This window comes from Vipera berus, assembly GCF_964194415.1.
Source record: "Vipera berus genome assembly, chromosome: 1".
Lineage (NCBI taxonomy): Eukaryota > Metazoa > Chordata > Lepidosauria > Squamata > Viperidae > Vipera > Vipera berus.
Window position 1 is genome coordinate 2,008,864 of NC_138202.1, and position 12,725 is coordinate 2,021,588.

A 12,725-nucleotide genomic window follows, 5' to 3' on the forward strand; every position below is an offset into this window, starting at 1 on the left:
AGCCATCCTGGAAACAGTGAGGGAACGGCCCCCACTGCCTTGGCCCTGGCCCAGAGACCCTCAGATCTGTCCCACTCCTGCCCAGGCCCCCATAGGTACCCTTGATGCCAATGATGTAGGCCATACGCACTCTAGCCACGCCCACCCAGTAGGCCACGCCCACCCACGCCCACCCAGTAGGCCACCCAGTAGGCCACGCCCACCCAGGCCATACCCACCCGGCCCCCTGAGGGCAACCGCAATGCTGATGTGGCCCTCAATGAAATTGAGTTTGACACCCCTGCCATAGCCCATCAGCCCTCTCCAGAGTCATGAGAAGGTTGGGACATGGGCCTGGCTGTGAATTAGCATGCCAAAGGAACACAGTGCCAAGGAAGCCGGATGGAGCCTATTATGCAAATGGGGGGAAATGGGCTCCCCTCCTGGTTTTGCATAGTTCTGGCTTTCCCCCTGGCGCACCAGCAGTGAAGCCCTCTGTGGGGGAATCTCAAATGAATTACCCTGGGCCTCTGAATGTGCCCCTGGGCCTCTTTTGCAGAGCTGGAGATGATGCGCCAAAGATGACGTTTTGCAAGGCAATGACATTAAATCTCACAGAATAACAAGAGTTGGAAGGGACCTTGGAGGTCTTCCAGTCCAACGCCCTGCTCAAGCAGGGGACGCTAGACCATTACTTTTTTTTATTTTTTTATTTTATTTTAATTCCATTTATATCCCGCCCTTCTCCGAAGACTCAGGGCGGCTTACAAGCTTAGCAGTAGCCTTCATTCTATGTATATGCCTGCTTATTAGGGCTTTCGCCCCCCCCCCAGCGGCATTATTACAAAGTCAGCTTTTATTGCCCCCCCAACAATCTGGGTCCTCATTTTACCTACCTCGGAAGGATGGAAGGCTGAGTCAACCTTGAGCCTGGTGGGACTCGAACCTGCACTAATTGCAGGCAGCTGGTGTTACTTAAGGAGGCATTAAGTGGCTGTCCAGTCTCTTCTTAAAAGTCTCCAGTGATGGAGCACTCAAAACCTCTGGTGGCAAGCTGTTCCACTGGTTAATTGTCCTTAATTTCTCCTTAATTCCAGGTTGCTTTTCTCCTTGATTAGTTTCCATCCGTTGTTTCTTCTCTTGTCTTCTGGTGCTTTAGAAAATTAGTTGACCCCCCCCCTCTTCTTTGCGGTAGCCCCTCAATGCTGGAACACTGCTATTATCATGTCTCCCCTAATCCTCCTTTTCATTAAACTAGACATACCCATGGGCTCCAAGATCACCACAGACGGGGACGGCAGCCAAGAAATTAAAAGACGCTTGCTCCTGGGGAGGAAAGCTATGGCAAATCTAGACAGCACACTAAAAAGCAGAGACATCACCCTGTCAACAAAAGTGCTCATAGTCAAGGCTATGGTCTTCCCAGTTGCAATGTATGGCAGTGAAAGTTGGACCGTAAGAAAGGCTGAGCGCCAAAGAATGGAGGCCTTTGGACTCTGGTGCTGGAGAAGACTCCTGCGAGTCCCTTGGACTGCGAGGCGTTCAAACCGGTCAGTCCTAGAGGAGATCAACCCTGACTGCTCCTTAGAAGGCCAGATCCTGAAGCGGAAACTCAAATCCTTTGGCCACCTAATGAGAAGGAAGGACTCACTGGAGAAGAGCCTCATGCTGGGAAAGGTTGAGGGCAAGAGAAGAAGGGGACGACAGAGAATGAGTTGGCTGGATGGAGTCACTGAAGCAGTAGGTGTGAGCTTAAATGGACTCCAGGAGATGGTAGAGGACAGGAAGGCCTGGAGGAATATTGTCCATAGGGTCGCAATGGGTCGGACACGACTTCGCAGCTAACAACAACAACAACAGACATACCCAATCCCTGCAACTGTTCTTCACTGTGTTTTAGCCTTCAGTTCCCTGATCCTCTTTGTCACTCTTCTCTGCCCTTTCCAGAGTCTCAACATCTTTTCTGTAATGTGGTGACCAAAACTGGATGCAGGTATTTCTAAGTGTGTGTTTCCTAATCTTTCTGGAGATTCTCACTGCAAGAGAAGCCTCATGATGTTGGCCAGGCCCAGGGGTGGCAATTGGCTGAGCCCTCCGATGGGGTCTCCAAGGCTGTGGGGTCTTGAAATTGGTTCCCCCCAGCTTTGAGACAGAGACTTTCTTCCTTTAGGGCATGTTTGAGTAATAGAATGACAGAGTAGAATAGAATAGAATGGAATGGAATGGAACAGAATGGAATAGAGAATGGAATAATAATAATAATAATAATAATAATAATAATAATAATAATAATAATAATAATAATAATAATAATAATAATAATAATAATAATAATAATAATAACAACAACAACAACAACAACAACAACAACAACAAGTTGGAAGGGACCTTGGAGGTCATCTAGTCCAACCCTCTGCTCAGGCAGGAAACCCTATACCATTTCAGACAAATGTCTGTCCAGTCTCTTCTTAAAAACTTCCAGTGTTGGAGCATTCACCACTTCTGGAGGCAGGTTGTTCCACTGGTTAATTGTTCTGACTGTCAAGAAGTTTCTCCTTAGTTCTAGGTTGCTTCTCTCCTTGATTAGTTTCCATCCTTTGCTTCTTGTCCTGCTTCCAGGTGCTTTGGAGAATAGCTTGACTCCCTCTTCTTTGGGGCAGCCCCTGAGATATTGGAACACTGCTATCATGTCACCCCTCACCCTTCTGTTCCTTAAATTACACATACCCAATTCCAGCAACCGTTCTTTGTATGTTTTAGCCTCCAGTCCCCCAAACATCTTTGTTGCTCTTCTCTGTACTCTTTCCAGAGTCTCAACATCTTTTTAACATCGTGGTGACCAAAACTGGATGCAGTATTCCAGGTGTGGCCTTACCAAGGCATTGTAAAGTGGTATTAGTACTTCACTTGATCTTGATTCTATCCCTCTGTTAATGCAGCCTAGCACTGTGTTGGCTTTTTTGGCAGCTGCAGCACACTTCTGGCTCATATTGAAGTGATTGTCCACTAGGACTCCGAGATCCCTCTCACAGTTACTACTATTGAGCATCGTACCACCTATGCTATACCTGTGCATTTGATTTTTCCTGCCTAAATGTAGAACCTTGCTTTTTTCACCACTGAATTTCATTTGGTTAGATAGTGCCCAGTGTTCGAGTCTGTCCAGATCCTCCTGTATCTTAAGACTATCTTCTGGAGTATTGGCTATTCCTGCCAGCTTGGTGTCGTCTGCAAATTTGATGAGTTCCCCATCTATCCCCTCATCCAAATTGTTGATGAAGATGTTGAAGAGCACCAGACCCAGAACGGAGCCCTGGGGCACCCCACTACACACATCCCTCCATGTAGATGCAGTTTCATTGAGGACCACACGCTGAGTACGGCCTGTCAGCCAGCTACGAATAGAATAGAATGGAATGGAATGGAATGGAATGGAATGGAATGGAATGGAATGGAATGGAATGGAATAGAATAGAATAGAATAGAGTAGAGTAGAGTAGAGTAGAGTAGAGTAGAGTAGAGTAGAGTAGAATAGGACGTTGGAGGTCATCTAGTCCAGCCCCCTGCTCAAGCAGGAGAACCTATACCCTCTTAGACAAGTGACTGTCTAGCCTCTTCTTAAAAATCTCCTCACTGTCAGGAAGTTTCTCCTTAATTCCAGGTTTGCTTCTCTCTTTGATCACTTTCCAACCGTTGTTTCTCATCCTTCCCTCTGGTGCTTTGGTGAACAATGTGCCCCCTCCTCTTCTTTGTGGCAGCCGCTCAGATACCTGAATGCTGCTATCCTGTCCCCCCTATTTCTTCTTTTCTCTAGACTGGCCAAACCCAAATCCCGCAGCCGTTCTTCGTATGTTTTAGTCTCCAGTCTCCTTTGATCATCTTAGTTGCTCTTCTCTGCACTTTTTCTAAACTCTCAACATCTTTTTTGTGATATGGTGACCAAAATTGGCTGCAGTATTCCAGGTGTGGCCTCACTAGGGTTTTATAAAGTGATACAAATACTTTGCGTGATCTTGATTCTACGCCTCTGTTTATGCAACCCAGGATTGTGTTGGCTTTTTTGGCTGCTGCTGCACACAGCTGGCTCCTGGTTAAGGGATCTAAATAAAGTACATTAATTGGAGAGGGATGCCGGTGTGAATGGTTTCTTCTGCTTCCTTCCCAGGAAATCCTTCAACGCCTGGATTGCTCAGCCCGTGCACTTGCTCGTCTCCCCAAAAGTGCAATTCTGCACCTCGACCCAGGTAAGGTGGTGGAGGTGGTGGAGAGCGGCTGCAAGGGGATCCTAAGAGGGCGATGCAGGCTGGAAAACCTGGGCTGATTTGGAGGCAGGGGTCAGGAAGGGCGTTGACACCGCCCCCCCAAGAGATGATGATGATGATGTTGTGTAAGCTTGGTTGTTAACGGACATCCAGCCTTTCCGATATCTCGCACACCTGTTTGGCTTTTTGGCTTATCAATGGAAGCTGAGAGGAAAGTTGTACCTCTGACAGGAGCATTTTTCTAGGAGTGAAAAAAAGAAATTCTCTTTCTCTCTCTACCCACCTATCTATCTATCTATCTATCTATCCATCCATCCATCCATCCATCCATCCATCCATTTATCTATCTATCTATCTATCTATCTATCTATCTATCTATCTATCTATCTATCTATCTATCTATCTATCATCTATCTATCTATCTATCTATCTATCATCTACCGGTATCTATCTATCTATCTATCTATCTATCTATCTATCTATCTATCTATCTATCTATCTATCTATCTATCTATCATCTATCTATCTATCTATCTATCTATCTATCTATCTATCTATCTATCTATCTATCTATCATCTACCAGTATCTTTCTTTCTTTCTTTCTTTCTTTCTATCTATCTATCTGTCTGTCTGTCTGTCTCTCTCTCTCTCTCTATCTATCTCTCTATCTATCTATCTATCTATTTATCTATCTATCTATCTATCATCTATCTATCTATCTATCTATCTATCTATCTATCTATCTATCTATCATCTATCTATCTATCTATCTATCTATCTATCTATCTATCTATCTATCTATCTATCTATCTATCTATCTATCTATCTATCTATCTATCACCTACCGGTATCTATCTATCTATCTATCTATCTATCTATCTATCTATCTATCTATCTATCTATCTATCTATCTATCTATCTATCTATCTATCTATCTATCTATCATCCCTCCCTCCCTCCCTCCCTCTCTCTCTCTCTCTCTCTCTCTCTCTCTCTCTCTCTCTCTCTCTCTCTCTCTCTCTCTCATTTCTCTCTCTCTGTCCCACGTCTGTCTGTCTCTGTCTGTCTCTGTCTCCAATCATCTACCTTGTCTGTCTGTCTAATCTGTCATTTATTTATCAAATTCAGAAACCGCCCACCTCCCTCACAGTGTACTAATGTTAAAAACATAAAAAACTTAACATAAAAGTTTAAAGCAGAGGCAAGGGGAGTAAAATCCCAGGCTAAACGTTGGGCAGCCTGCATGTGACCGTGATGTGAAAGAGGGCACCAGGTTGGAGAAGGCAGTGGGGCTGGGGCTGTCGCACCCCTCTCCTTTCCCTTCCTTGCCAGATGTGGCGGGCCCTGACCTCCTGAGAGGCAACAACTGGCATTCCAAATTAAAATGGAATCACGGAAGGAGCTAATTCAAACAAGCAGGGACAAAGGAATTTCATTTATGCATGAAGAGGAACCTGATGGCCGCCAGGGTATTGTTTGGGGAAACTGAGGGGGGGGGGTGAAGCAGCAGGCAAGTGCTGTGGGGCTCAAAACAATTTTGTGTGTGTGTGTGGGAACAGGGATGGGTTGCAAAGTTACAAAAAGGAGCCTCTGGGTCTTTTGCTGCCATAATGGTCTAAAGCAGGGACCGTTTATCCCTTATGGTGGACATGCGATAAAGCGAGGAAATAATGGGGTAGGATCCAGATCTTAATGCAGAAGATTCTCAAAGTGAACACAAAGATAAAGACTCTTCTTTTGGGTCTAATGGAAAAAAGACTTGGGGATGTATTTTGGGGAACTCTGATGTTACATACGTGGACGGCAGCAAGATTACTTCGAATCCCACCACGGCTGCAAAATTTGATGGAGTTAGCAGAGATGGCTAAATTGACTGCTTTGATTCGTGGGGGAAAAAAAATACAATTACTTTTGTTTCTACTTGGAAACCGCTTCTGGAGCTTGTGCTTCAGGTGGAACAAAAAAAATATGAAACTTTGATTTTGGGTTTTAGCGATTTATCGATAGGTTTGTTGGCTAGTTCATGCTATTATGGAAAAGTAAAAAGTTGAGCTTTGACGCCGTTATTTTATTCTGCTGCACCAAAGGGAGATGGAAGTTAATGTCTTTTCTTTCTTTTTCCTCCTCTACTTCCTACATTTTCCCCTCCCCTTTTCATTCCCCTGTTTTCCTACTGTTTTCTATGTTTGCATTTTGTATCATGGATTAATAAAGAAAGAAAATGTGAAAGAGAGAGAGAAATAAACAGCCCCACGGATGTTGTCCATCCAAGCAAGGATTCCAGTGAAAATAGCATAACTGCCAGTCCTTGACTTACAAAGTTAGGACAGACCTCAAAAAAGCCACTTACCCCCTGGATTCAAAGTACTGATGGTTGGGTCCCCACCATGGTGATGTGACCAAGTTTGGGGGTTTATGTCCATTCCCTGAGTCACATGATAGACGAGGTTTCGATCGAAAACCAATTTCCTTTTGGTTTCAGGCAGAAAAGGTGCCGTAGCGAACAATGGTTTTGCTCAGTGACCACAGTGTCCGTTTAAAGGACGTCACCCAAAATGCTCGTAAGATCAGCCACTGTCATGTGGTGACCCACATAATGACCATCATGATTTATGACCGTAGCTTGTGGCTCAATTAAGGTCATAAGGCGAGGACTACATGTACTGTATTTAACAGGTGGGACTATGCGGGAGTCTCGGTGCTCCTTGTTTGAGGACGCTGATTGCACCGTGAAGCCACGGGGCCACGCTCAACGGAGGGCTGTTTCCAAAGAAGAGAGCAGAATGTAATGTAATAGAAGAGAAGAGAAGAGAGAATAGGACGCTGAGCTTGTCGATCAGAAGGTCGGCAGTTTGGCGGGTCAAATCCCGAGTGCCGCGTAACAGAGTGAGCGCCTGTTACTCGTCCCAGCTTCTGCCAACCTAGCAGTTCGATAGCACGTAAAAATGCAAGTAGGAAAATAGGGACCACCACGGTGGGAAGGTAACAGCGTTCCGTGTGCCTTTGGCGTCTAGTCATGCCGGCCACATGACCACGGAGATGTCCTCGGACAAGCGCTGGCTCTTCGGCTTTGAAACGGAGATGAGCACCGGCCCCTAGAGTCGGAAACGACTAGCACGCATGTGCGGGGGAATCTTTACCTTTACCTTTACCTTTTTAAGAATAGAATAGAATAGTAGAATACCATAAAGAATAGAATAATAGAGAATAGAATAGAATAGAATAGAATAGAATAGAATAGAATAGAATAGAATAGCATGGAGCCGGAAGGGACCTTGGAGGTCTTCTACTCCAGCCCCCTGTTCAAGCAGGAGAACCTATACCATTTGAGACATCCATTGTTTCTTGTCTTGCCTTCTGGTACTTCGGAGAATAAGTTGACCCCCTCCTCTTCTTTGGGGCAGCCCCCCAGATACTGGAACGCTGCTATCCTGTCACCCCTATTTCTTCTTTTCTCTAGACTAGCCAGACCCAGGTCCCGCAGCCGTTCTTCGTATGTTTTGGTCTCCGGGTCTTATAATCATCCTAGTTGCTCTTCTCTGCACTTTTTCCAAAGTCTCAACATCTTTTTTTGTAACCTGGTGACCAAAACTGGACACGGAATTCCAGGTGTGGCCTCACTAACGTTTTACAAAGTGGTCCTAATACTTCTGCTCTTGCACACACACACACACACACACACACCTTCAAGACAGTCACCCTCAGGAAAAGGGTGGGCTCTCCAACCTCCCCCCCCCAGCCCAGTTCAAACTGTACTGGTGTCCTAGCCCAGCCCAGTGTCTGTTTTTCAATGGGAGGCCAAGCAGAGATGTTGAGATTGTGAGAAAATAAACGGCACTCTGTCGTCTGTGGTAGACTGCCACTGATCATGAATGTTCTAGGCACCTTAGGGTGATGGCATGGCCTTTTCTTTCATGGCTTAGGAAAATGTTTGCATAATGAGCCATGTCTGTGGAGATTCTCTGTCATCCAGGTCACGGATGTCCCCAAAGGTGCTTTTTTTTCAGAAGACAACTGGGCTTTCTTGCTTTTCTTGGAAGACATTTCGCTTCTCATCCATGAAGCTTTTTCAGCTCTGATTGGATGGTGGGGAAGGGAAGGATTTATACTCCTTGCAGACAGCCGGTCATTTGCCTCCTTTTACAGAGTTGTTGAGGCCCCTTGGAGGTTTGTCTGTGTCCTCAGGGTCACCTGAGTGGTGCAAGTGGGTGTGGAGCCTTTTATTTATTATTATTTTTTTATTAAAGAGTTTTACAAAAACAAAATTTTACAATATATCCCCAAATCCCTCCCACCCCAAACCCGCTCACTTCCCCCCCCACTTCCCAGAGCTAAATATAGGATTATAGTTACAATAATCATATTCTAAATAAAAATTATGCATAATATACAATTAACCAAATTCATAATGTGCTTTAACTACCCTTTAACATAACTACAAACAAAGTACCAATAACAATATCCCACTAAAATCTACTCATAAGCTAAATGGAACTTTTTAGTCCCATATTTGTTCTGAATATAATTTATCCATCTCCTCCAAACTGAAATATATCTTTCCTGTGAATGATCTTTCAAATAAGCAGAAATCTTAGACATTTCTGCAAGATTCGAAACTTTAAACACCCATTCTTCTATAGTAGGCAAACTATCCTTCTTCCAATATTGTCCCACCAGTAACCATGCTGCTGTTATCATATTCAACATCAAATTGGTTTCTTTAACATCACAATCTACAACAATACCCAATAAAAAGCCTTTTATTTGAAGATGTTTCGCTTCTCCTCCAAGAAGCTTCTTCAGCTCCCCACTGGATGGTGGGGAAGGGAAGGATTTACACTCCTTGCAGTCATCTGCTCATTAGTATTCTCTCTGAGAGTCGCTGAGACCACCTGGAGGCTTACCTGTGTCCTCGGGGTCAGCTGAGTGGCGCAAAGGGGTGTGTGGAGCCTCCTTGGAACTGCCAAAAGGAATGTGTTGTGGACTGGAGATGGATGATGTCTCGTATCCCTCCCCCTCTGTTGAGGGAGGGCTGTTCAGACGGCCTCTTTGTCCCCTCTTTCAAACCTGCGGTCCTCTCTGTCCACATTTTGGGGTCAAGGAGGCCATCAAGGTCAAAACTGAACAACTCTCTCTCAACAGATGGGGAGGGACACGAGACGTCATCCATCTCCAGTCTACAATGCAGTCCTTTCGGCAGCTCCCAGAAGGCTCCACGCCCATTTGCACCCCTCAGGTGACCCTGAGGACACAGAGATAAGCCTCCAAGTGGCCTCAACGACTCTCTAAAAGGATGCAAATGACCAGCTGTCTGCAAGGAGTATAAATCTGTCCACTCCCCACCATCCAGTCAGAGCTGAAGAAGCTTCTGGGATGAGAAGAGAAACGTCTTCAAGGTAAAACAAGAAAGTCCAGTTGCCTCCTGAAAAAAAGGCACCTTTGGGATGTCTTTGAGTCAGTTTTTGAACCCTGGATATTGCCTGGGTAAGTCCCTGTAGTTTCCTTGGCAAGGTTTTTCAGAAGTGGCTTGCCATTGCCTCCTTCCTAGGGCTGAGAGAGAGTGGCTGGCCCAAGATCTCCCCCCGGCTGGCTTTATGCCTAAGGCAGGACTCCAACTAAGATCTCCTGGGATCACTTGACTCCCGGCATACCGCAACCGTCGTAAATGTGAGTCAGTTGCCAAGGGTCTGAATGTACATCATGGGACCACGGGGAAGCTGCAACGGTCGTAAGGGGGAAAAACGGTCGTAAGTCACTTTTTTCAGTCCCGTTGTAACTTTGAACGGTCAATAAATGAATGGCTGTTAACTCGAGGACTGCATGCATAACGGGCCTGAGGTTCAAATTAACTTACTCTCATTAAGGGGCTGGACACATTTTGCTAAGCCACAAAGAAGCCACAATTGGCTCCATTCTCACAACCTGCTCAGCCCGGACCAGCTCCTTAAACATCAAGCTATCCTATCATGGCTTAGCAGCTGGTGCAAACCGGACTTTGCTGCAAATGAGGGTTTCTGTGTCCCCCTGCGGTCTTGGCTTGGCCCCCTTTGGCCTGGGGGGGGGCGTTTGCCAGGGGGCAGCTGACTCTGGGACAACCTGGTGCCGGCCACCTCCTCCTGCCCAAATATCAGGCGATGATGCACTGCCAAGGCTGGGCTGGGGGTGTGGGGGGGCTCCTAGTGGAAAACATCTGGAAGCAGCCGTTCCTCATTTGTTCAACAGATGTTTGAAACCTTTCAAGGATCCTGTTTTGTTTGCTGCTTTATTGCTGTGAAACCAGCCGTATTTAGAGCAGGCCTGGGTGTGATTGGTGCTCGGGGGTGCATGAAAAGGGTGTGCATGTGGGGGCACGGGGGGGGGGGCTGGCAGAAGCAGGAAGAGGCAGGCGGGGAGGGAGGGGCTGCGAGCAGATTCAGCCACAAGAGTGAGGCGTCCTTTTTTGAGAGAGGTGAGAAGCAGAATAATAGTAATAGAGTAAAATGCAGAATAGAACAGAATAGAATGGAACGCAGAATAGAACTAAATTATATTCTATTCTTTTTCTCTTCTCTTATTTTGTTCTGTAATTCTATTTTATTCTGTAATTCTATTCTATTCTATTCTATTCTAATTATTCTGTTCTGTAATTCTATTTTATTCTGTAATTCTATTCTATTCTAATTATTCTGTTCTGTAATTCTATTTTATTCTGTAATTCTATTCTATTCTAATTATTCTGTTCTGTAATTCTATTTTATTCTGTAATTCTATTCTATTCTAATTATTCTGTTCTGTAATTCTATTTTATTCTGTTATTCTATTCTATTCTATTCTATTCTATTCTATTCTATTCTATTCTATTCTATTCTATTCTATTCTATTCTATTCTATTCTATTCTATTCTATTCTATTCTATTCTATTCTATACAAGCTGAAACTAAGGAGAAACTTCCTGACAGTTGGAACAATTAACCAGTGGAACAACCTGCCTCCAGAAGCTGTGGATGCTCCAACACTGGAAGTTTTTAAGAAGAGACTGGACAGCCATTTGTCTGAAATGGTCTGGGGTTTCCTGCCTGAGCAGGGGGTTGGACTGGAAGACCTCCAAAGTCCCTTTCAACTCTGTCCTGGTGCTCCTGTTTGCCTGTAGAAAGTGCTGGGTTCAAGTTTGAGCATTTCCAGGCAGAGCTGGGAAGAACTGGGAGCCACGTTCAGGTTGAGACATGTGGAGCTGGGAGCTCCTTTAGAACAAAGGATGTTTGTAGTCAGGGACGTTTCTGAAAGACCTCTGAAAAAGGGACCCGTTCCTGCCTCACCTGCACGCCTACCCAGGTGTGTGTGTGTGTGTGTGTGTGTGTGTGTGTGTGTAATAAAGAGAGAGAAAGAGAGGGATTCAGCAAGTTTGGAGCAGGTGCACGTGGGAATCCAGACCAGATTGCCAGTTCAGAGTTACTTACAACCGTAATTGCCACATGACCATAGTTGAGTTTGGCAGTTACAGTTGTAACCCATGATGCTTATAAAGTGGATGATCATGTGACCAGGCCCAGTTCTGCAATCTTTTTTTGCAGCAGTCCCAAAGGGAATGTGATGGTCATTAAGCTAACACAGATGTCTTTGGAGCTTCTCCTTCACCCAGGCCACGGTTGTCCCAAAGGGGCTTTTTCCAGGAGGCAACTGGACTTTCTTTGTTTTTCCTTTGAAGACGTTTCGCTTCTCACCCAAGAAGCTTCTTCAGCTCTGACCGGATGGTGGGGAAGGGAAGGATTTATACTCCTTGCAGACCGCTGGTCATTTGCATCCTTTTAGAGGGCCGTTGAGACCACCTGGAGGTTCGTCTGTGTCCTCGGGGTCACCTGAGTGGTGGAAAGGGGTGTAGAGCATCCTTGGAACTGCCGAAAGGACTGTTGTTCCAAGGAGGCTCCACACCCATGTGCACCACTCAGGTGACCCCGAGGACACAGATGAACTTCCAAGTGGCCTCAACGGCTCTCCAAAAAGGAAGCAAATGACCAGCTATCTAAAGCAGGGGTGTCAAACTCAATTTCATTGAGGGCCGCATCAGCATTGCGGTTGCCCTCAGGGGGCCGGGTGGGTATGGCCAGGGTGGGTGTGGCCTACTGGGTGGGCGTGGCTAGAGTGCGTATCACCTACTGAGTGGGCGTGGCCAGCTCTACATCGTTTGCATCAAGGGTGCCTATGGGGGCCTGGGCAGGAGTGGGACAGATCTGGGGGTCTCTGGCAGGAGGAGGGTCTCTGGGCCGGGGCCAAGGCAGTGGGGGCCGTTCCCTCACTGTTTCCAGGATGGCTTCGCGGGCCGCGTGAAACCACTTTGCGGGCCGGATCTGGCCCCTGGGCCTTGTGTTTGACATGTCTGATCTACAAGGACTATAAATCCTCCCATTCCCGTCAGAGCCGAAGAAGCTCCTTGCAGGTGAAGCCAAACGCCTTCAAGGATAAAACAAGGAACTGCAGTTGCCTCCTGAAAAAAACGCCCCTTTGGG

The 12,725-nt window shown here is 46.0% G+C and overlaps 2 protein-coding genes across 2 annotated transcripts in view; both read left to right on the forward strand.

Moving 5' to 3' along the window:
* LOC308677033 (nicotinamide riboside kinase 2-like) overlaps window positions 1-12,725 on the forward strand; it is an 828,951-nt gene that overhangs the window by 619,942 nt on the left and 196,284 nt on the right. The window lies entirely within an intron of this gene.
* Window positions 4,211-12,725, forward strand: part of NRTN (neurturin) — a 58,229-nt gene continuing 49,714 nt past the window's right edge. The window contains exon 1 of the mRNA XM_081314483.1: window positions 4,211-4,223. The gene's annotated coding sequence lies outside the window, so the exon portion shown is untranslated. The remainder of the gene's footprint in view (window positions 4,224-12,725) is intronic.